The sequence below is a fragment of the Chinchilla lanigera genome, unplaced genomic scaffold (assembly GCF_000276665.1).
Source record: "Chinchilla lanigera isolate Chin_1 unplaced genomic scaffold, ChiLan1.0 scaffold00127, whole genome shotgun sequence".
Lineage (NCBI taxonomy): Eukaryota > Metazoa > Chordata > Mammalia > Rodentia > Chinchillidae > Chinchilla > Chinchilla lanigera.
Genome location: NW_004955528.1, coordinates 1,457,684 through 1,479,092, shown reverse-complemented (window position 1 = coordinate 1,479,092; position 21,409 = coordinate 1,457,684). Strand labels below are relative to the sequence as shown.

The 21,409-nt window shown below is 56.3% G+C and overlaps 3 long non-coding RNA genes across 5 annotated transcripts; 1 reads left to right on the top strand and 2 right to left on the bottom strand.

The window, feature by feature from the left end:
- The first annotated feature begins 1,746 nt into the window (after positions 1-1,746).
- LOC102026150 lies at positions 1,747-7,756 on the top strand. Of its 2 annotated transcripts, XR_001231979.1 has the most exons (4): positions 1,747-5,079; positions 5,617-5,804; positions 6,276-7,443; positions 7,550-7,756. It is a non-coding gene; the product is annotated as an uncharacterized LOC102026150 (long non-coding RNA). The 2 variants fall into 2 exon arrangements; XR_264689.2 differs by having other exon boundaries at positions 1,747-5,804.
- Positions 7,757-11,117: 3,361 nt separating this feature from the next.
- LOC106147215 lies at positions 11,118-12,462 on the bottom strand. Of its 2 annotated transcripts, none has more exons than XR_001231986.1 (3): positions 12,302-12,461; positions 11,903-11,997; positions 11,118-11,158 (listed from the first exon to the last, which is right to left on the bottom strand). It is a non-coding gene; the product is annotated as an uncharacterized LOC106147215 (long non-coding RNA). The 2 variants fall into 2 exon arrangements; XR_001231987.1 differs by having other exon boundaries at positions 11,133-11,162; positions 12,302-12,462.
- Positions 12,463-20,194: 7,732 nt separating this feature from the next.
- LOC102025616 lies at positions 20,195-21,384 on the bottom strand. The gene is made up of 2 exons (XR_264685.2): positions 21,074-21,384; positions 20,195-20,658 (listed from the first exon to the last, which is right to left on the bottom strand). It is a non-coding gene; the product is annotated as an uncharacterized LOC102025616 (long non-coding RNA).
- Between the last annotated feature and the right edge of the window lie 25 nt (positions 21,385-21,409).

Here is a 21,409-nt window from a genome sequence, read left to right as displayed (position 1 = left end):
GCCCCCAGGATGGACTCGGGAGGAGGAAAAGCACGAGGGGCAGCAGTTTGGCGGGGGGGGGGGCAGGCGATTCCCTTGCGCAGCCCAGGGAGCCGACTGGAGAGGCCAAGCCCCCTGCGGTCACCGGTCAGGGCGGCGCCCTGATGTCATTCCCTCAGCAGCGCCTGAACCCCACTGCCCACGCTTCCTGGGGGTGCGTAGGGCTGGGCTGGCGTCCTCTATGCACTCAAGGTCCCAGGGATGCATGAAACACGCATCCCAGTGGCCCCAGCTCACAAAGGTCACCCCGAGGCCACCATCTGGAGTCGTGGCCCAGGAGCAGAACACACGGGGGTGGCGGGGGAGAGCGGCTCCAGGAGCAGTGTTTTCAAGGTGGCCCCCAGCACCTCTATTCCTCGGTCCTAAGGCTCCAAGGTAAGTGCTTACACCGGAACTCACCCCCCAACACACATGGGGAACTCCTCTGCTTACCAGGGGAACCCTTGGATCACAGGCAGCCCCAACATCCCCGGCACCCCAAACTTCTGGCCTTCACACACCATTTCTCACCCGCTCCGCTGAGGCTGGGGCACAGAGGTTCGCCTTCAGGGGCCTCAGCCCTGGCCTTGGGCCGTGAGGCCAGGAACAGAGCACCCTGGGGAACGTTCCCAAAGAAAAGGCCAGGCCAAGCAGGATGCGGCCTCCCCGCTGGGCCTTCACCGAGGAGTCAGAACGCAGGCACCCGCTCCCTGCCTGTGGCTTTGTGTGGTGGCTCACCCCGCCTCTGTTGTGGACGGGTTCTCTTTTAACTCAGCGGTCCCCGGACGTCAGCACCTGCACCTCTCACCTCGAAGAAGGGAAAGGAGCGAGGTCCACAGGTATCGCCTACAAGAAGCTGTTCTCTACTGTGTCCCCAGCTTGTTTCATGACACACACCAGCCTCACTGTCCGACACCTCCCAGAAGCAGGGCCTGAGGGCAAGCATCCAGCATCCTGGGAAGAGAAGCATGTGTTGCACCATTAGAGTCCATGCTATTAAATTAGGCTTGGGCAAGACTCCAGCATGACCAAGATGTCGCAAAGTTCTGAACTGATAAGGGAAGGCTGAGTTGCCCTGCTGATAGGAGGTCTGCTTGGACTTGTTATGCACCAAATTCATTTGCGTTCGAAAGATTTTTAGAAACTACACCCCAAGCCAGGTGTGGTGGTGCATGTCTGTAATCCCAGCACTTGGGAGGCTGAGGCAGGAGGATCGCTGCTAGTTTGAGACCAGCCTGGGCTACAAAGTGAGATCAAGGCCAACCTGAACCTCATAGTGAGACCCTGTCTCAAAAAGACAAAAAAAAAAAAAAAAACCTACACCCCAAAACATCAGTTCTCCAGCATACCAACCAGGTACGGAATGAGAGCCTTCCCCCAAGAAGGTCTGGAAAACTACTTGAAGCGTTCTGTGTCCATGGATCTGGATTCATCCAGGTTTCTGAGCCATTGCGAAGGCCCCATGCTGCATGATTCGTTTATACAAGGTGCGTGGAACAGGCAGGTCTGCAGAGACGGGAGCGGGTGACTGCTTTGCGGACGGGTTTCTTCCTTGGGGTGATGGAAAGGTTCTTTTTTTTGTTTTTGTTTTCTTGCCGGTACCAGGAATTGAACTCATGACGTCGCACTTGCCAGGCAGGCACTGTGCCGCTGAGCTAAATCCCCAGCCCCTTTTTTTCTGTTTTTTTTTTTGTTGTTGTTGTTTTTGTTTTTTTAATGTTCTGGAATTGGATAGTGGTGACAGTTACACAACATTGTGAGTGGGCTACATGGTGCTGAATTTCACACAGTGAAATATTCTGTTCACAGACCAAAGGAAAACAATAAACCAACCCACCAATGCCTCTGATCTGGCAAGAGCCAGCTCCCAAGGCCCGGGGCCTGCCTCAGTGGGAAGGACATCTGTAGGGCATGGGCACCAGATGTGCCCAGTTTCCTCAAAGAGAAACACCAGTAGAGAAGAAAAAATGACGCTGGGAGAAGCAGCATCAGATCAGGAACTCTACCACGGCTCCACGCCACAGGCTGACTCAGATACCTGGGGTGGACAGTGCCAGGCGCAGAGAGGCATGGGGAGGCGGCCCTGCCCGCGAGTCCTTACGGGGAGGGGAGGCCGCAGAGCTGGGCGGCACCAGAGCAGACGGGGTGAACCTATGGGAGCTTGGATTTGCTCCTGAGCCGTGGAGGGGCTGAGGCCAGGCCGATCCATGGGTACCGAGGGAGCCGGCAGTGCCTGCGTGCTCCTAGGCGCTTGGCCCCATGGCCGGGTGCTGACACGGCTCCAGAAGAACGCGTTCTCACAGGTTGTGGTGAGCAAGATGCGCCTGGCTTGGCACTGCCCCCGTCACAGTGGCTGACTCTCATCAGCCTCACAGGTGACTGCAGAGCACATCCAGCTCTTCATAAGGACTTTAAAAACAACCCTAGGGAAATTTCCCTGCTGTTGGTTTCAGAACCCAAGGCCGTTCCCGCTGGCCGGGGTGCCAAGGAGACCTCTTCCACGCTGACCCAGTGCCCTGCTATCCCGGCCTTTGTGGCTCACACAGGCTCGCACCTCCTTCAAGTTTCACCATGACTCAGCCCGAGCTGGGTGAAAGAGGAGGCCGAGTTAGCCGAGCCATCACCAGACCCAGAAAGTGAAACATACGTCCCCTGACCCGGAATTTTCCACACACCAGCCCCTCCAGCATGACTCAGCCCAGCCAAGCTCTGGGGGAAGTCCCCCGGCCCACTGGCCCACTGTGGCAGCAGGAGGAGGGACAGCAGGGACTGGCCTTATCGCTGAGCAGGACTTTTCCACTGTGGCCCTCGAGCCTGCCGCCTGCCCAAGACGGACTTCCTGTGAAGCCTGGGGCCCCGGCCTACAGCCTGCTACGCTCCTGCGCTGTGGGCCACAGGCTCATCTGTCACTCTCACTACAGCCCAGGAAGTAGGAGGGGCAGGGGCAGGTTTTACAGATGGGCACGCACAGGGCTGATCCCTGGGGTCACGACCAGAACCCAGGTCCTGCTTCATGGCTCATCCCACCCGCCCCCAGCAACTGCACCCACACCCACAGAGTGGTGCCTGGAACTGCCCTTTCCACCCGGGAGGAGGAGATTTCGTCTGAGCAGAGGAGTGCACTTCTCAAACATTTCCACTCTGGTGCCTGTGACATGGCACGGGGATCCCTGTATGACCTGTCCTTTCCTGAGGGTGGGGCAGGAACTCTGAGTAATTCTGCAACCTGGAGTCTCCCAGACAAAGCCTGTGACCTTTGAAGATGGGACCATGAATAGCAGGGCCAGCGAAGCCCAGGGAAGGCCGCTAGCCCCTCCCCGAGGGGCTCCAAGAACACCCAAGTGAAGGCTTGCCCACACGGAGCTGTCTAGGGGTCCCCAGCACACAAGACAAGTCCTCCTGCCCAGGCTCCCTCCCAGTATGAGCCCCTCCCCACACGGTACCCGGCCCCTCCCACGGGGTGCAGTTGCTGCTGGGGCTCAGAGAGGGCAAGAAAACCCAAAGCAGTCCTGCCTGGACAGAAGCCAGTGCCTCCCCTCAGTCCTAGGCCGGTAAGAGGGGCAGGGAGGTCCCCTCTGTCCCAGCATGGAAGTTTGTCTGGAGCTCTTTTCTGGGGCAGAAGGAAACATCCCAGGCGCAGTCTGGGAACTGACCCCACCAACTGGCTCTGAGATGGCACCAGGCGCTCACGAGTGTCACATGTGCGTGCACACACTCACACACGCACACTCCTCACACCCTGAGGACTACAAGCGAGCTGTCCTCTGAGGGGATGCCCGCTGTGCCAGGCTACGTGGCAGGGAGCTGCTCTCTCTGAGCTTCCCCCCCCCCCTCCCCCCGGTGCATCACTCGTAAAGATCGCAGAAGTCTGCACCGAGGGCAGTGCTCAGTAAAGATACAATGGAGCCAGCACGGAGGCACACATCCACAATCCCACCACGAGGGAGGCTGAGGTAGGAGGAGGGTGAGTTCGAGGCCAGCCGGGGCCACTTAGTGAGACCCTGACTCAAAAAAGAAAGAGTGGGAGCCCAAGGACGTGGCTCAGGGAAGAGCATTTGCTCGGCTCTGCACAGCCCTAGGCTCAGGGTCAAATAGACAAGAAAAGGGGCTGCGCTGCGCACTTGCACAGCAGCCACACAGGAAAAGGGAAGGGAAACGCTCAGCACTAATCTTAATGGTACCTTTCATTTAAACCCGGTGCAGGCAAAATACTGCCATTTTGCCATGTAGTCAATATAAAGTTTCCGCTGTTTACACGGCAGGGGACTGAACTGAGGACTCTGCACTGAGCTACATCTCCAGCTCTCTAAAAAAAATTTTTTTTGGAGACACGATCTTGCTCAGTTGCTGAATTATCCAGGTCGGGCTGAAACCTGGGATCCTCCCACCTCAGCTTTGGCCTCAGCCGGCTGCGGTTACTGGCGAGAGTCTACCTTCCCTTTAGTCCAAGTCCCCTAACCTGACGTGCGCTTTGCACTTAGCTCGTGTCCGTGTGGACCCTGAGTGTTACCGGGACGCCTCACGTGGACTTGGATTTCACAGGCAGCAGAGACATTCACTCATCCGAGCGTTCCCCACACACTTCAGTGGTTTTACTGGTTGGGCAGAGCAAGTGCCTGCTTTCAGTTTTGGCTTTCAGTTAAACTGGAAGAGAATAAACCGCTGTGTGCACATTTCCAGAGCCCCGTGGCCATTGCCACGGCTGGCAGCTGCAAGAACGGGACAGACACAGAGCCACGGGCTGGGTTCCAAAGGCCCTGTTACCGGCCCCCGCCTACAGGCAGCCCACCGAGGTTGACAGCCATGAGGCCTCGGGACAAGCAAGGCGCCATGGTCAGACAAGCCTCGAGATCAGCACCGACCTGCAGCATGGAAGACCTGGCCTGATGCGCTGGCCTGCTGGTGGGAGCCCAGGCAGCCCGAGTGCGCTCTAGTGTTCTGGGAGACCAAAGGTCAGCAGGTCCAGGTTTGAAAACGGCTCTTCCCTTCCTCTTCTCCTCCCTGCTCCCCGACTCCTCGTCCTCCTTCCCTGGGAATGGAGCCCAGGCCCTCACTGGCCAGGTAAGCGCCCTGCCACCGAGCTGCACCCCAGCCCACATGATCCCCTTCTATTTCTACTGCGGAACCCACCATCGTGCAGCTCCTGTCACACGCATGCACACATGCATGCACACACACACACACACGCAAGCATGCCCAGACAGTCACACACCCACCGCACCAGGATGCTGTGTGGCTTCGAGCTGCCCTCCCCAGCCTCATCTGTTGCCTAGGAAACCAGAAGAAAGCCAGCAGGACTCCCTGTCCAGGCCTGGGGAAGTGGGGAGGGCACCTTGAGAAGCACAGTCAGCCCCCACTTCCCTTCCACACTGCCCCTGTCCTGGGACAATGGCCTAGAGGGGCCCTGAACCAAAGTCCCCCCGCAGCTTCCACCTGCTCAGACCATGTCCTGACAGACATCCCAAGCCCTACCTACTGTGGGCCTTGTGACAGGCCACTTTGTGGCTCCTGGTCACTCCTAACGTACACCATCAAGGCTTAGCCGTTTCATGTCACCAGGGCCCTTGATGGTTCAGTATTGTCCACTGGTGTCCACAGCATCAGGAAAAACCTTGCCTGGCTCCCCAGTGAGCAGCACCAGGATTGAGGCGGAGCCCCAGAAACGTGAGAGCGAAGCCCTGGGGCCCTGACTGTTAAGACACGTGGCAGTCACCTCACGTGCACCGCAGAGGAAGGCAGGAGGAAACACTGACACCCTGCCCTTGGCTGGCTCCTTGCATGTGAAGGTAGGCATGCCCTGCATGGGCCTCGCTGGGGTCAAGGCCAGTGGGCTCAGGCCTGAGATAGCCAGGTATGAGCCTCTCTCTGCATAGGCCCGGACCCCAGCTTTTGGCACTAGGCTGGTCTGTGAAGTGAAAGGAAATGCCTTCTCCCACACTGCACAGAGGGTCTCCTGGGGGTCATTCATTCATCTAAACGAGGGAACCTGACGCACGTGAGAGGTCTCGGCAGCTGGAGAGGACTTAGAGGCCATCGAGTGCCCTCCTCCACCCATAGAGGAGGCTGGGCAAGGAGGACAGAGGTTCAGATCAGCGCTGTCTGTGACATGGTGGCACTGCCATGGGGGTTGGCGCTCAGGAACTCTAAGCCTGCTGCCCCAAAACCTCTGGCCTTACTTGGGCACGCTGACCATTGTGCCTTCTGTGTTAATGACCTAACCAGTGCACAACCCTTCCTCATATTTACCTGGCTTCTAGGTGCTTTGAAAAGGAGTTACCTAACGTGGGTGTGCAGAGGCATCAACAGAGCTTAGAGCCCGCTCTGGTCACGAAAGGCTGCGTCCCTCAGACCTCAACCTTGACGTGGCCTTCCCAGCAGCCGGAGGGCCAGGAAGTGGTTGTCATAACGTCACCAGGAGCTAGCTGCTCGAGCTGAGGCCCACCCAGGAAACGGATCTCCAAGTGCCCCCAGGACAGAAACTTCCTCCATTCCCGGCCTGGTAATTTTCCAGTTGAAGTGTTCCTCTTGAGGGGCAGGCAGGACATTCCACCACTGACACAGTTCAGCCAGAGCTGATTCTTGTGTCCAATCAGAAGTCAACTGCCCAGAGTAGGAGCTGGTGAGAAGTCAGTGCTGCCACCATGGTGGGGCCCCAAGGGAGGCCGAGCTTTAGAGACCCAGTGGAGGAGGCTGTGGGGCTGGCAGGCGGGGGTGGGGCTGCTCCTGCCCCCATCTTGCAGGTGCATCCGGCCACATGTGAGCGGCACCTGGAGTAGGGAAGCTTCCGAGGAAGACTCCAGGAAGCTGCAGCTCAGAGCTCTGGACTGAAGGTGGGGGGCTGAAAGGGGAACTGGGCCGCACTCAGAGGGGCCACCAGAAGCCAGGGGACATTCGGGGGAACCGAAGGGACTGAGGAGGAGAGGACCTGGGCTCGGGTGTCTGGTGTCCGGCATGCAGTCCACCCTGGCCTGGCCGCCTCAGCCTGGCACTCACTGCGTCTTCCGGCAGAGCACAGCCCAGCTCTGCTGTCACAGCGCTCACTCTGGGCCGCGTCTCGGATGCACTGAGGCAGAGGCGGCCAGAAGCCCCTCTCACCCTCCCCACTTCTCACTGGCTTCTGGACAGCTCTGTGTTTGGATATTTTTAAGGGGAGCTCTTTATTGTTATTCAAATGTGTCACTCTCAGAAAAGGGGAAATGACCTTCCAACCACACTCCTGCCAGCTTCCCCCAGAAGAGCAGATGATGCCAGAACTTGGCTCATTAGAGGGCAGAGCTGGTCCTCTGGTCTGGACAAGACGTGGAGCTTGCCCCACAGGATCAAGGCAGGACAAGCCTGTGGAGAGCTGAGCAGACTGTCGCCTGCAGCCCAGCTGCTGGGTGTCACTGCTCACGGCCGAGTGGGCTAATAGCAGCAGGCGGGCAGGTAAGCACACCTGGAAATGAGGGTGAAGGAGAGTTCAATGCAAATCTCCACCCGATGAGCTCACTTTCACCCACTGCTTTCCGCATGAACTGCCTTCCCTTTGCAGGGACCTGCCCAGCAGTGCCACAGCCATTATCCCTGTGACTCAGATCCGGCCTCGTCTGTGGAGCCAAAAGCCGAGAACCCGTCGTCCTGTGTTGCATCAGTGACCGCAGGCTGGGGCCACCCCCTCCCGGCCAAGGAACGCATTCCTTCCTCAGTGAATGTTGGGACTCCATGTGTCAAGCACAACAAAATTCCAAACATTTTTTTATTCTTTAGTTTATAAGTTAATACTGCCTTGGACCAAACCAAACAGCCCCGACAAAAGAAGGGAGTAGTCCCTGCCGCTGTGACAGCTGCTGGGCCTGGATTCCTTGCTGGGCTGGCCCTGCCGAGGGCGGTCAGCCCAGGAAAGCAGTGCCAGGGAGGCTTGGGTGCCTGTGCCCGTCCTGAGGAGGCCTGGGCTTCTGCTGCCTGGACCTCCAGTGGGAGAAACTGGATCATGAGGCAGGAGGCTCGAAGGACGAAGTCTGGAGCTCCCGACCGATGTCGCCTGCCAACCCGGCAGGACCACCCATGGCCCCGGAACGGGACTGAGACTGTGTGCCATGGGGCAGGGGAGAATGTGTGTGTCACGGGGGCTGCCCAGTGCAGAGGGAGGGACCTGCTGGGTGACCAGGCTTCAGGGTTAATCCAGTGGGCCCCTGGGGCAGTCCTGTCCTCCCTGGGCACTCCTTCCTCAGGACCTCGGCTTCCCTCTCCAGATCCCCGAGGCCACCAGAGCCTCTGGCCTGGGAAGAGTCCTCGGGGACTTCAGCCTGGGCCCCCAGGGGAGGGCTCAGCCCCCATCCCTGCAGCCTCCCAGCGCTGCGGCCAGCAGTCGAGTATCCTCAACAATGAGAGAACGGTTAGAATTCTACCTCGGTAAAAGACAGCGCCATTAATTCACAGCCTCTCTCACGTCACACACACCCTCCCCTCGCTCTCGCCACCTCGGAGCAGCTCGGGAGCCCTCGTCCTCGTCCTTGGCTGCACAGCCCTGGCTGCCTCAGTGTCCTGCGTCAATTCAAAGCACTTACCTTTCTTTCACGGTCGTCTCGATTTTGGGGAAGAGCCAGAAGTCACACAGTGCCAGTCTTTGAACAAAGTGGAGGAGGACACAGCATCATCTTTTTATGTGACAGACATGAGGTATGACCAAAACACACAGTGGAATATTTAAATAAAAACTTCTTAGAGTGAAAGATACTTTGCTATCGATCCTCCTGAAAAAGCCACCCTCACTTCAAACACCCAGCGCTTTTGGCAGTGTGTCTTTCACCTTAATACGTATTTTTACTTAAACATTCACCACAGTTTGGACCGCCCCATGTGTGTCTTCTTTGCTGGGTTCAGCCCTGTGGCTTTATCAGTGGGGAAACTGAGGCTCTGAGGAGGGCTGCGACTTGTCCAAGGCCTCTGGGGACATTAGAAGTGGCACAGATGGGGGCTGGGGACTTAGCTCAGTGGCACAGCACCTGCCTGGCAAGCGCAGGGTTATGAGTTTGATTCCTGGTACCGGAGAAAAACCAAAAGGCCAGCCTGAACTGCAGAGCGAGACCCTGCCTCAAAAAGACCCAAAAAAAAAAAAAAAAAAAGAAGAAGTGGCACAGATGCAGGTCATGGGGTTCTGACCCTGAGCCTGCCCCCAGGCTGCGGCCAACTCCCTACCCAGGTCCTGTAAGGGGCAGGTGGCCGCCCCGCTCTCACCTCCTCCCGCTGGATTAGCTGGGTCAGGGCCCGGGTCTGACCACGCCCATGGCTCCTGCCAGGCTGCCTTCTGGGGGTGGTGGGGCCCAGGTGCTTCCTCTTGTGCCAGGCTGTGTTGGCTTCCGACCTATGCTGCCCAGGCGGCAGCAGCAGGAAGCCAGAGGCCTTCACTCGGTTTCTTGGGCGCCATCTGAGCCGCCCCATCTCTTGCCTCCCTCTCCTTCCCTGGCGGCTCCCACCCCCATCTCCCCCTCCCAGCCAATCCCCACCAGAGGGCCCGGCCCGGGCTGGAGAAACGCGTTTCACCCTAGGGACGATGCCGCATTTCTTACCACGCTGCTAGCTCTGCTCACAGCCCAGCGCCCTGTGCCCAGCTCCTGACTCACAGTGTGCGGCAGGCACCCAGGAGCTCCTGTGCCTAAGCCGGGAGCTCTCCGGCCTTTCTCTCACTGGCACCACTGGCCCAAGGGTGAACCCTGGGCCCTGGCCCCAGGACATCTCTCCAGGATGTTGCCTTCTCTCTGCCGCTCAGGCCCATCACCTGCTCAGACTCCTGGCAGCCCTCCTCTCCCTGCCGGTCGCTCACCGTGCAACAGACTCCCTTCCCACACAGCCAACCATCGCCCACGGAGAACTGAGCCTTTGCTCTCCCGGCAAAACCCATGCTCTCTCCTCTGCGCTGGGAGGAGGACAGGCAGGGTCAGGACCACATCACCACCCTCACTGTCACCATCGTCACTGTCATGCTTTGCCTACAAAAGCTCGGTGTAAACAGACCTCAGTACTCCAGCTCCCCCTAGGAGGGACCCAGCAGGAAGGGACACCTTTGCTTCTTTCACTGGGAATGTGGCTGAGCGGAAGGGAAGTAACACCTCTGGCCATTTAGAGACATAAATAATGAGGGTTATGGAGAAAATATTTATGAATGCTCTCGGGTTTTTCCATTTCCCTGGTCTGATGCCACAGGCTGTGAGTCACTGGTCACTAGGGGCTGGGTTGGGTAGGACCCGGCAGTGGCCCCCACGTTATCAGCCAAGCATAACGCCTTCCGTCCGGAGCCCCGCCCGGTGCCGCTGTCTGTCGCCGGCTTCCACCGGCCTCACCCGAGACTGAGGTCCAAACACAGGTGACCGCGCACGTGTCCTAGAGAGACCTGCGGTGGCCCCCCAACCAGAGCTCACCCAGGCCTCGCCAGCCCCTCTCTGCTGGCCTCCTGGCCTGTGCTCCTGCTGCTCTGGTCTCTGAAAGCACCTGCGGGCCATCTGTCCCTGTGACTCCTTGGGTCTCTGCCAAAGCGGCCCCACCCAGGAGGCCTGGGCCCGTCCCACCTGGCATTCTGTGTCCTCCTGCCCGGTGCATTTCATAATTGTTAAGGTAGCTTGTTTATATCTGGCTTTCCTTGCCTGGGGAACCCATCTTCCCTAACCCCCATGGGAATCTGTACTCCTAGAGCCTAGGCCCAGCCCTCTGTAGCACTGGATGTGCATTTGGGGTGATGGATCGCTGCTGGTGCTGGCCTTGGCAGGTCCCTGTTCATGTTTTCTCACCAATTCTCCCAACAGCCCTGTGACACCAGTGTTCTTATTAGCTGCATTTTAAGATGAACATCTGAGGCCCAGAGAAGCTGAGGTATTTGCCCAAGGTCCACACAGCAGGTAGGCATTTCTCCAGGCCAATAATGTGACCCACGTCTGCTAATCCAGAGCCTGTTCTCAGAGTGGCCATACACACGGCCCAGCCTACAAAAGATAAAAATGAGTGCCTAACATACACATTTTTAAAATATCATTTTATTGCAGGGTGTGGTGGCACATGCTTGTAATCCCAGCATTCGGGAGGCTGAAGCAGGAGGATCGTTGCGAGTTTGAGACCAGCCTGGGCCACGAAGTGAGCTCAAGTCCAGCCTGAACTGCACAGGGAGATCCTGTCTCAAAAAAGACAAAAAAAAAAAAAACATTTTATTTTATGTACTTGTTCTATTTCTGCCAGACATGGTGGTACACCCAGGTAGTCCCAACACTCTAGAAAGCTGAGGCAGAAGGATTACAAATTCAAGCCCAACCTGGGGAATTTAGGAACTTATTAAGACTTTGTCTCAAAAATAAAAAATGAAAAAGAGGGGCTGGGGATTTAGCTCAGCGGCAAAGCGCCTGCCTGGCAAGCGCAAGGTAGTGAGTTCGGTTCCCAGTACCAGAGAAACCCCCCCCCCAAAAAAAACAAACAAACAAACAAAAATAAAAAATGCCTGGGGATGTAGCTCAGTGTGAAGGCTCTGGGTTCAGTCCCTAATACAAAAAAAATAAATAAATGAATAAACAGTCACTTTTAAAGTAAGGTATAATACATGCAGTAAAAAAAAAAAAAAAAAATTAAAAAAAAATACATGCAGTAAAATAGAAGTCTCCTATGCGTAGAATCACACAATGTCTGTTCTTCTGTGTCTGGCTTATTTCCCTTCACAGAACACCTTCCAGGTCCATCCGTGTTATGTACGTGCCAAGTTCGCCTTCCTTTTTAGGGCAGAGTAATAACCCACCATATGGATGAGCCGTTTCTCTCTCCATCCATCCATTCAGCAGCACGTTGGTTATTGTGAATGCTGCTGTCAGGAACGTAGGTATGCAAATACCTCTTTGTGTCCCTGCTTTCACTTCTTTTGCATACGTACCCGGAAGTGAAGTTGCTGGATGTCACGGTCGATCTATTTTTAACTTTAGAGGAATTGCCACACCGGTTTCCCCAGCAGCCTCACTGTTCGTTTTCCTGCCAACAGTGCACACAAGTACACTTTTAAGAAGTCCCCAGAAATACCATCCCCAAAGCACAGACAGCAAAAACAGATAAATGAGACTGCATCCACCTAAAAAGCTTCCGCAGAGAGAACAAAGCCATCAGCTGAGTGCAAAGACAGTCTGTGGACCGGGAGAAAATATTTGCAAACCCTATGGCTGATAGACTGATATCCAAGATATAGAAGGGATCCCAGCAGCACACAGGCTAGAAAACAAATCATGTAGTGGAGAATTGGCCAAGGGTGCCACTGGACATTTCTCAGGAGAGAGCTTACCGATGGCACAGCAGGAAGAAAAGACGCCCAGCATCGCTCAGGCTGGAGAAGTAAAAATCCAAACTGCAGTGAGGTCCCCTCGCCCGTTAGGATGGCAACTCTCCGAGCAGAAAGAACAGGCGTCGGCGAGGATGTCAGAAAAGGGACACTTGTGCACTGTTGTGGCATGTAAATTAGCTTGGTCACTATGCAAAACTTTATAGAAGTTCCTTAAAAACCTGACCATAGAACCACCCTGTGTCCAGCAGTCTATCTTCTGAGTGCAACGTCCCAGAGAATGAAATTGGGCATGTGAGGGACTTTGCTACTCCCGTGTTTATTGCAGCCTCATTCACAGTAGCCAAGAAGTGGAACCCACTGCAGTACCCGTGAGCAGAACAATGGATAAAGGCAATGTGGTGCACATATGCAGAGGGCGCTGGCTCAGCCCGGAAGAAGGAAACCCTACTGCTTTCAGTGCCATGGAAGGACCTGGGGAACATGAGCCAGGTGCAGAAAGAGAAGTCCTGTGTGCTTTCACTTGCATGAGGAACCCGAAGAAGTCAAATTCAGTGGGGGACAGGGCAGAAAGTTGGTTTCCAGGTCGAGGTGGGCTCCCGGTGGGTGCTGGTCAAAGGTACAGTCTCAGAAGATGAAGTGTCTCGCACAGATGCTGCTTCAAGCGGTGCAGTGTGGACTGTATGCTGGGAAACTGCTGAGAGTAGATTTTAAGTGTTCTTATCACACACAAAAAGTACGTGAAGCAAGGGCTCAGTGAATTAGCATGATTTAGTCATTCCACAACATATTCACATAGCAACACTATACATATGCACTTTCTGGAATGAATTCTTCTAAAGAGGCCTCAGAAGGGCAGAGGGTGGATAGGAGAGAGGCCGCAGTCTGCCCCAGTCAAGCTTGAGAAACACTGAGATGGGCTCTGGAGCAATGCGAGCCCTGCCCCAGCTCCGTCACCACCCTGCCAGGCGCGAGGTCCATCGCTAATCATAAGGAGGCTGTGCCCTTGGCGCAGGAGGCAGAGTAAACCCAAGGCCGCTATGGCTCTCAGGAGGCTGAACCAGTTCTCCTGCAGACCCCCGGGGATCCCTGGGGGCAGAGCCAGGGCTCCAGAAGCCAAGTGCCCAGGTGGCACCTGAAATGTGGCTCTGAAGGCCCGAGTCCCCTGGGGAAGTAAGCAGGGCTCCTACTGTCCCCTGGGGAGTGCCCAGTGTCCTCTGAGTAGCCCTTCTCCTGGGAGGTGCCCCCATCCATCCTGAGGCTGCCAGGGGCCCTGTCCCCCAAAAAGGGGAGGGTGGTTTCCAGACCTAGGATTAAGGGAGGGGCCAGGCACCCCTACAGATGTTGAGCTGGGCAGGCACAGGACGGGTCTGGGCTGGAGCTCAGGGAGACAGCAGGGAGGGCTTCCTGGAAAGGGACGGAGGGACAGAGAGGCCCAGACAGAGACCAACAAGGCACAGAGAGGAGCTAGCGGCGCAGGGGGAGGAGCCTCCTTCCCTGGTCTGCTCCTGGAGAATGCCCCAGGGCCCTGCCACCGCCAGGGCCCCAGCTCGGCAGAGGCCCGGGAATCAGCAGTGGTGGCAATGACTGGGAGCAGGGCCTGCGCACATTTGGCACACCCTGGGCTCATTCCAACAGAGTATTTCTTTCCCGGTGGGTATTTTTAGACAAAGTGACACCACCCCTGCGACCAAAGTCGGGGCACTTGGAAAAGTTAATACCCCTCCACTCCAAGTCCCCTCTGTTTTGGTGATCTCCCCACCTGTCACTAAACAGGGTAGCAGTGTGGCTCAGCTCCGCCCTCCAGGAAGACCTCCCTGGTCTGCAGGTTACCCACCAGCTCTGCAGGAACGAGCCCAGCTGTTGCCGCCTGCCGAGATGAGGGCTGTGTGCAGGCCAGCTGTGCAGGCGACGCCAGGTTACTCTCCCCGAGGGCTGTGCAGATGACCACAGCCACCTTGGCTGCCACTGCCGTTGCTGGCTCCTGCTGCGGCCTCTGAGACATTTCCCTGGGGGAGGCAACGCTGGTTAGCGCACTCTGCACCAACTCAACAGAAGAGGGCGTCGAGCCTGTGTCCGTGTGGGGCTGCGGCCATCAGCAACAGGACAGGGGTGCGCACATGTGCGGAGGGAGGGCCCACCTCTCGCTGTGACAACAGACCCAGGTGTCTCAGGCTCAGGTGGGAGGAAAACATGGAAAATAAGAAAACAGTCTCTGTGCTCAGGACATGTGGCCATGCAGGAAATTTCCCCTTTAACAATGTCCTTCAATGCTGGTATAATGTTGCTTTTGCAATAAATAAAATTCTGGGGACAAGAAGCAGCAACCGCCAGGCGTGGTGGCACAGGCGTGTAATCCCAGCACTCGGGAGGCTGAGGCAGGAGGATCGCTGCAAATTTGAGGCCAGCCAGGCTACAAAGTGAGCTCAAAGCCAGCCTGAACTGCATAGTGAGACCCTGTCTCAAAAGGGTAAAAAAAAAAGGAAGAAGAAGAGGCAGAGAGGGAGACAAATCAGAGAGACAGAGACAGAAAGACACTGAGAGAAACGGGGAGGGACAGGCTGAGAGGGGGCCTGCATAGCCCAGCCAGCCCAGGGGGACAAGGGCCCTGGAGCTGGGCGAGGCCAGTGGCCCAGGAGCATGGCTGCTAACAGGGCTGCGCCTGAGTAGGGCACGAGGTGGGGGTGATGCCCTGGGGAGCCTGGCTGGATGCTGAGAAGGGTGAAGCAAGAGGACCGAGGCACGACGGGCGCTGAGGCCCACTGTACGGAAGCGCAGGCTTCGGCCTTCCCTCTGCAGGCGGATAATTGTTTACTAAGTGCTAAAGGTGTGCAGCTCTGCGTCAGGGCCTGGGAGTAACCAGGACAGATGCCAGCAGGGCTGACACCCCGAGGGGCACGGCCTGCGCGGACACACACAGACCTCGGTGGGTGAGGGACGCTGGCCCAGCCCGGACGGGGCAGGGTAACCTCTGGGGGAGTTTCCAGCAGGCGGGAGCTGGAGCTGCGAAGGGCTGAGGGGAGGGCACGGACATGTGAGACGAGAGGCCAGCATGGCCCACAGAGGCCCTGTCCGCGGCCGGTTGATTTGCTTTATTTGGGTGAGCTTTGTTCTGCTTTGTTTGCTGCTGTGTGGAGAGAGGGCTTCCGAGCAGTGCGTGAGGACAGAGGACCCCCAGGGCCAGACGAGCAGGGCTGACAGGCCGGAGCCTCAGTGCAGGCGAGAACAGAGGCAGAGGGGTCACGGCCACCCCGAGAAGTATTTGGGACTGGAAGCTCCACTGCCTCACACAGACTGGGTGCCGGCTCAGGGACGGGGGCGCTAAGGCTCTGCCCTTCAGCCCAGAGCATCGGCACCCACGAGGGAGCAGTCAGGTCTAAGGAGGGCCGGGGCCGTGCTGTCTGCAGTCTCACAGGTTCAAAACCTACAAGACTCTTAGGGCTCCTGGGGGGTCTGGAGCCAGCGTGACTTGGAGGACACTCGGCTTTGGACACAGGTTTGGGGCTGGCCAGAATGCCGACGCCATGGAGGCCTGGTGAAGGATGGCCTGGAAAAGAAAAGCAGAGAAGACAGCCCTGGGTGGTTGGAGCAGCTCCCGCCAGGGAGGTTCCAAGGCAGAGGCTGGAGAAGCAGCTGGGCTTGGGGGCAGGAGACAGTTCTGCAGGCAGCTGCCTTGGTGTCGTTTGGGGATGGGGACCAGGGGCAGAGCAGCTCCTGGGGGTGTGGCTGGATACAGCACAGGAGTGCTGGCTGGGGCAGGCGCAGGGCTCGTGGCTTCGTCTTAAAGGGCAGGGATGGGGCCTGCCTAGCAGATGGGGTGGCTGGCCCGGAGCGCCCAGCTTTGGAGGTAACCTTTGCTACTCAGCTGGCCCAGCCAGCAGCACCTGGAAGACAGAGGAGAAGCAGTTCTGTGCAACTGAGAGCCTGGAGGGGTGGCCCGGCCCTAGGCCTGGGCCAGAAGACGAGCGGCCAAGAAAGGAGATGGGCAAGACAAGCAGCTGCAGGCACTGGCCCTGTGCAGTGTCCAGGGAGGCCAGCTGTGGCCTGCACATAGGGCCACACCCAGACCTGGCAGAGGATGCAATACGACTTCTGGGGTCAGGAAATTAGGTTGGCTCTCCAAATCCCTTCTGGAACATCCAGGCCGCTCAGCAAGCCAGAAAATCACATTTCTACCCTGGGGTGAGAAAATGAAAATTCTGTGTCTCCAAGTGGCTAAGGGCCTGTTTATCCAAGGGCGCTGACCTGGCTGCTAGGGGCAGATGGTTCTGAAAGCTTCTCTTGCCTCTCAGAAGGCTCACGTACCGTCACACGCTCTCTGACAACTCCTCTGAGCTCCCCTGGCCTGCTGGCCAGCACCTTGCAGGTCTGACTAACTTGGCATCAGCTGGACATGGCCCGGGCACCCTCTGGACTGGCCCCCTGGCCCCTCGGGATAGCACATGCTTCTCAGGGAGGGAACGTGGAGACCAGCAGGGTTCTCTTGCCTGAATCTACCCCCTTATTTTCCCAGCAGTCCATCTCTTGTTAACCTCAGTCTGCCAGCTTTGCACACAGCCAGGCAGTTATGCACAGGCCTGGGGACTCTGTCTGTACACTGCCCAGGCCTTGCATAAGGCCAGGGACATCTGCACACAGCCGGGAACTTCCACAGGGCAGATCCCCTCCTCATGCCAGACTTGGAGGCTCCTGCGGGTTGAGGGACTAAGGGGAAAGTGTCCACGCCCTCTGGCAATGTCCCAAATTCTTAGTCCCTCTGACACTCACTTTGAAAGGTAGCAGTTTAGCAGAGAGGTGCCAAGGACTGGCAAGAAAGGGTCTACTCACCACCGTTTTGCTAAGGACCCAACAAAGTAAAACACGCACCAACACCCACCCAGGGCTGCAAATAATTGCTGATAATGTGAGGGTTTGCGTCTAATGTTTTTCACATGAAAGCATCCCTGATGAGATATAAGCTGCCAGTCGCAAGGCAATTACAGATGGGTGGTCTAGGGAAGAGGCCAATGCGAGGCTTGAGAGGACCTGTCCAGCAGGCCGTCTGCATGGTCTGTTGAAGCTAAGGCAATTCACCCAACTCGAGGTCCTCCTGGGGTGGGAGGTCCCAGCAGGGTAGGAGCTGGGCAGGCTGGGGCAATTCTGGGTGCACTTGGGCTGGCAAGAACATTTGCCTCTTTGTAAAAGCTATGCAGAGACCACACAAGTGGATCTCAATGCAGTGCAAACCACCCTGCAGAACGGGGTGCGACAGAGCCATGCTGTGCACAGCAAGAGCAGCAGTCGAGGAGCCACAGGGCTGGGAGCCGCTCGTCCACCCCCAGAGCCAGAGTGGCCTTCTCCCTCCCCTGAAACTGAGGAGACCCCAGATATCCTCAGAGTTGTCTGCCCGGGCAGGGACGTCCCAATGTCACCTTTTCCTACCCAGCACCTAATCACTAGCGTCAGTCTGTGCACACTGAGGCGTCCACTGTGCTTCTAAAGAGAAGACGATACCACAGCTGCTGGCCAGGCATCAAGCCCAACCCTTCACCAGCAGAATAAGCTGGACCCCGTGCTTGAGAATGCTGGACTAAAGCAACCACCGCCCCATGAAGAAGGAGCCTGGGTAGCAGACAAATCGCCGCATTCACGTGATACATCTGCACATTTCTGATTCCGAGGCGAGCGGCCGTATCCACTGGTGTTTTGGAAGGACACCAAGATCCAGTGCTCTTGAAACATTCCCCAGAAGCTGCTTTTTACCATGTCAGAGTCTCAGAAAAAGACAAAGGCTGAATTGAAACTCATCTCCCAGGGTCCTCTTGCCCTGGAGACGCAGTATAGACAGCAAGGAGTTTGCTGTCCGGAGCGGCTGATCACTGCGGCTGGTCACTGTCATCCAAGCCCATCCACAGTGCTTGCATGGAACTGGCAGGGTCCCTAGAGGTTGGCCAGGCAGCACGGACAGGGGATGGGGAGATGACGGCGCGCGCCGAGGGCCTGCAGTGCAGCTGGCCGAGCCCGTGAGAACGGCAGGAGGCTGAGGTCCAGGGAAGCGAAGGGAGTGCCAGAGGCAACAGTGAGCAAGCAGGGCCCTCCAGCCACTTCCTGCTCCGAAAGGGTTCCAGAGAAGAAACTGTAATTCTGAGGACAAAAAAATGTGTTTACATCATGGATTCCTGCTCTAAAGGCCCTCACAGCTGTCCATAGCCTCCCCTTACCTGATGGTCTTCATTCCCAAAGAAGTTCTGTCATCCCAGAAGTTCGGATGCCTCTCCCAGCTTCCCTTCTCGGGCGGCCCTGTCTCCACTGCAGGTCGGGCTGTGGGCTACACCGCCACAGAGAATCCTTCCCGAACGTAACACTGGATTTAGTGTGCCTGCCGCCTGACCTTCTACAGGAAAGCTAGAAGCTGGTTTCACTCAGCCTGGTTTTCCCCTTCTACCTTTAGAGAGATTCTTTTTCTCATGCAACACAGTGGAATCTTAACTTTAAATATTTTTTAATAACTTTCTCCAGGGCTTCCAGGGCCTGGTTGCAGCGGGAGACTTTATCGCCAATAGCTGTTAACACTTCCAGACTTGAGATCAATGATCATTACTTTGAAATGACCTTGTTTTGTAAGTCAGGAAGAATGGGGATAAATTTTAAATGAATTCACTAATATATATGCAAAATTCACCAAAATAGACACACCAAACACTGCATTAACAGAAGTCTAAATATTCTGCAGTAGCGCATTAGCAGCCAGGCTGGTGGCTGTCTGAAATGCATCCAAGGACTAGGAACGGGGAGGGGAGGACGGGCAGTGAGGACCCTAGGCCATTCCGGCTTGGCTATTAAACTCTTTCAAACTTTGAAGAAACTGTTTCTCGTGTGTGTGTGTGTGTGTGTGTGTGTGTGTGTAGTGCTGCAGATTAAACCCAAGGCATTCTACTAGTGAGCTACAACATCAGCCCTTTTTATATTTTATTTTGAGAGAAGTTCTCTCTAAATTGCCCAAACTGGGCAAACTTGAATGTGCAATCCTCCTGCCTCAGTCTCCCAAACAGCTGAAATTACAAGTGAGCTCCACAGCGCCTGTCTCTCTTCCGGCCTTAAGATAAAATTTCCTATAAAGATAAAATGTCCTGGAAGTGACGGTGTCCACAAGCCAGTCAAAGTTTGTGGAGAAGGAGCACGTGTAACCACAAGCATTTACACTTCAGGTCTTTAGCTCTCCAAAGATGATGTCAGAGGACAATAATTGACCATAAAAGCATAAGGCGTTTGTTCTGAGACTTCCAAAGACTCCCAGCATGTAGCAGCACACCCCCACCAGACCACAGGGTAGCTAGTGGACTCAAGTTCATTCTTTTTAATTATTTCCTCTCCATAAAAACAGCACCAGGATAGAATTTATTGAGTTCAGAATGTTCCAAGTCACATAATCACCCTGCCCTTGTTCCAACTCGCTGTAGTGCTCTGTGGCGGCCTCCCTCCAGCCCTTCCTACCCCTTCTGGTCCTCCAGAGCGAGATAAAGCACAGAACAGTCTCCTGAAGACCACCGCTGGGCCTGCAGGGTCGGAGCTCTTCCATCCCGAGTGCCCAGAGGCCTGTGAATTTGGCTTCTTGCACGGGGTGTGGTCTGTGCTGAGGTCTCTGGACATACAGATGCCCTCAGGTGCCTAGAAGCCTAGGAGAACCTTTGAGGACAGGACCAGGCCTGTATTTTCATTAACAGGCTAGAAATGTTTGCCCTGGATTTATCTTCAGATGACATCTGGGGAAGAATCCTGCAGGATCCCTGCTGGGGTCTGAGGCCTGCCTGGGGTGCAGTCTTAGCAGGCAGTGGTATTTGGCTAGAATTTAATTATTACTTTGTTTCCTCTATTTTTATGAAGACCTTTCTATGATAATCGATCCCGATTACCTTCTTCAAAGCAAACTTACCCTTTTAATAAAACACATGAGTTGTTTAAAGGAAAAATATTGTTCCACTTGTTCAGGGGATATATCCAGAGGTAAGTTTTGGGAACTCCGAGTCCAGCCCTGCCTCTCTCACATTCGGGGTGTTTCCTCCCATCACTGCCACAGGTGACAAGCTCCGCGACACACCTCTCTTATCAGGAGCTCACTGCCTCTCAAAGGCAGCTTCTGTCCACTCCGAGAGCCAGGTCCACAGAGGTGCGAGTCCCTTGTAGTCGGGGGAGGTGCTGCAGGGTCCTCTCCAGTCGCGCCCCACCCGTCTCAGGTGAAGAGCCTGGTACCCCTTGTCCTTTGGAAGGAGGCTTCTCCGTTCGGGACAGTGGTCAGGGAAGTTCTCTCGAAGGGCTGAATCGGGGTGGAGGCCAGGCCTCCGCTCCTTGGAGCCAGCCCGGAGTCCTGAGGACACCACCACCTTTCGGAAGGAAGGAAGAGGCTCTGTAAGAGTCTGAGCGGTGTGCGCAGACTTCTCTCCCCAGCCCCGCGGCTCCTTCTCTTTACCCCTGGGGGTTCCCTCCAGTCGAGCTTCCAGCCTCTCACCTGCCTACCCTCAGGTCCAGTCAGCTCCCCTTACCCGGCTAATCTCAGGATACAGCGCACAGGGTCACCGCTGACTTTTAGAATCAGTGTCCTCACCCAGGGTTTGGATGGCACACGCCTGGACCTCAGCGCTCCCGCAGGCTGAGGCGGGAGGATTACAGGTTGGAGCACAGCCAAGGTCAATTTAGAGGCTGCCTCAAAACAAAATAAATACATAATAAAAAGGGCCCGGGATGTAGCTCAGGGTGAAGGTCCTGGTTCAATCCCCAGTGCCGCAAAAATAAAAGTACCGTAGCGATCCGCTGTGGACACAGGGCAGGTGTGTGATGAGCCGGTACAGGACTAACCTCACTCCGTTTTATTTCATTTACCGTTCTGAACGCCCACCTCTGAGGACAGTTTCACACTTGAGGAAACTGAGGCTCAGAGAGGGTGCCCCGCGTTGGGAGCCACGCAGCAAGGGCGCTGGGAGTTTATCAGGGCAGCTCGGACGGGAACGCGGAGTCGCTGGCCCGCGGCAGGGCTCCCGGGCCGGCTGGCTTCCTGGAAACCGGCGGTGGGCGGGCCGAGGCTCCCGTGCTCGCGGTGCGCTCCTCCGCTCGGAGCGGGGACGGGGCGGGGGGATG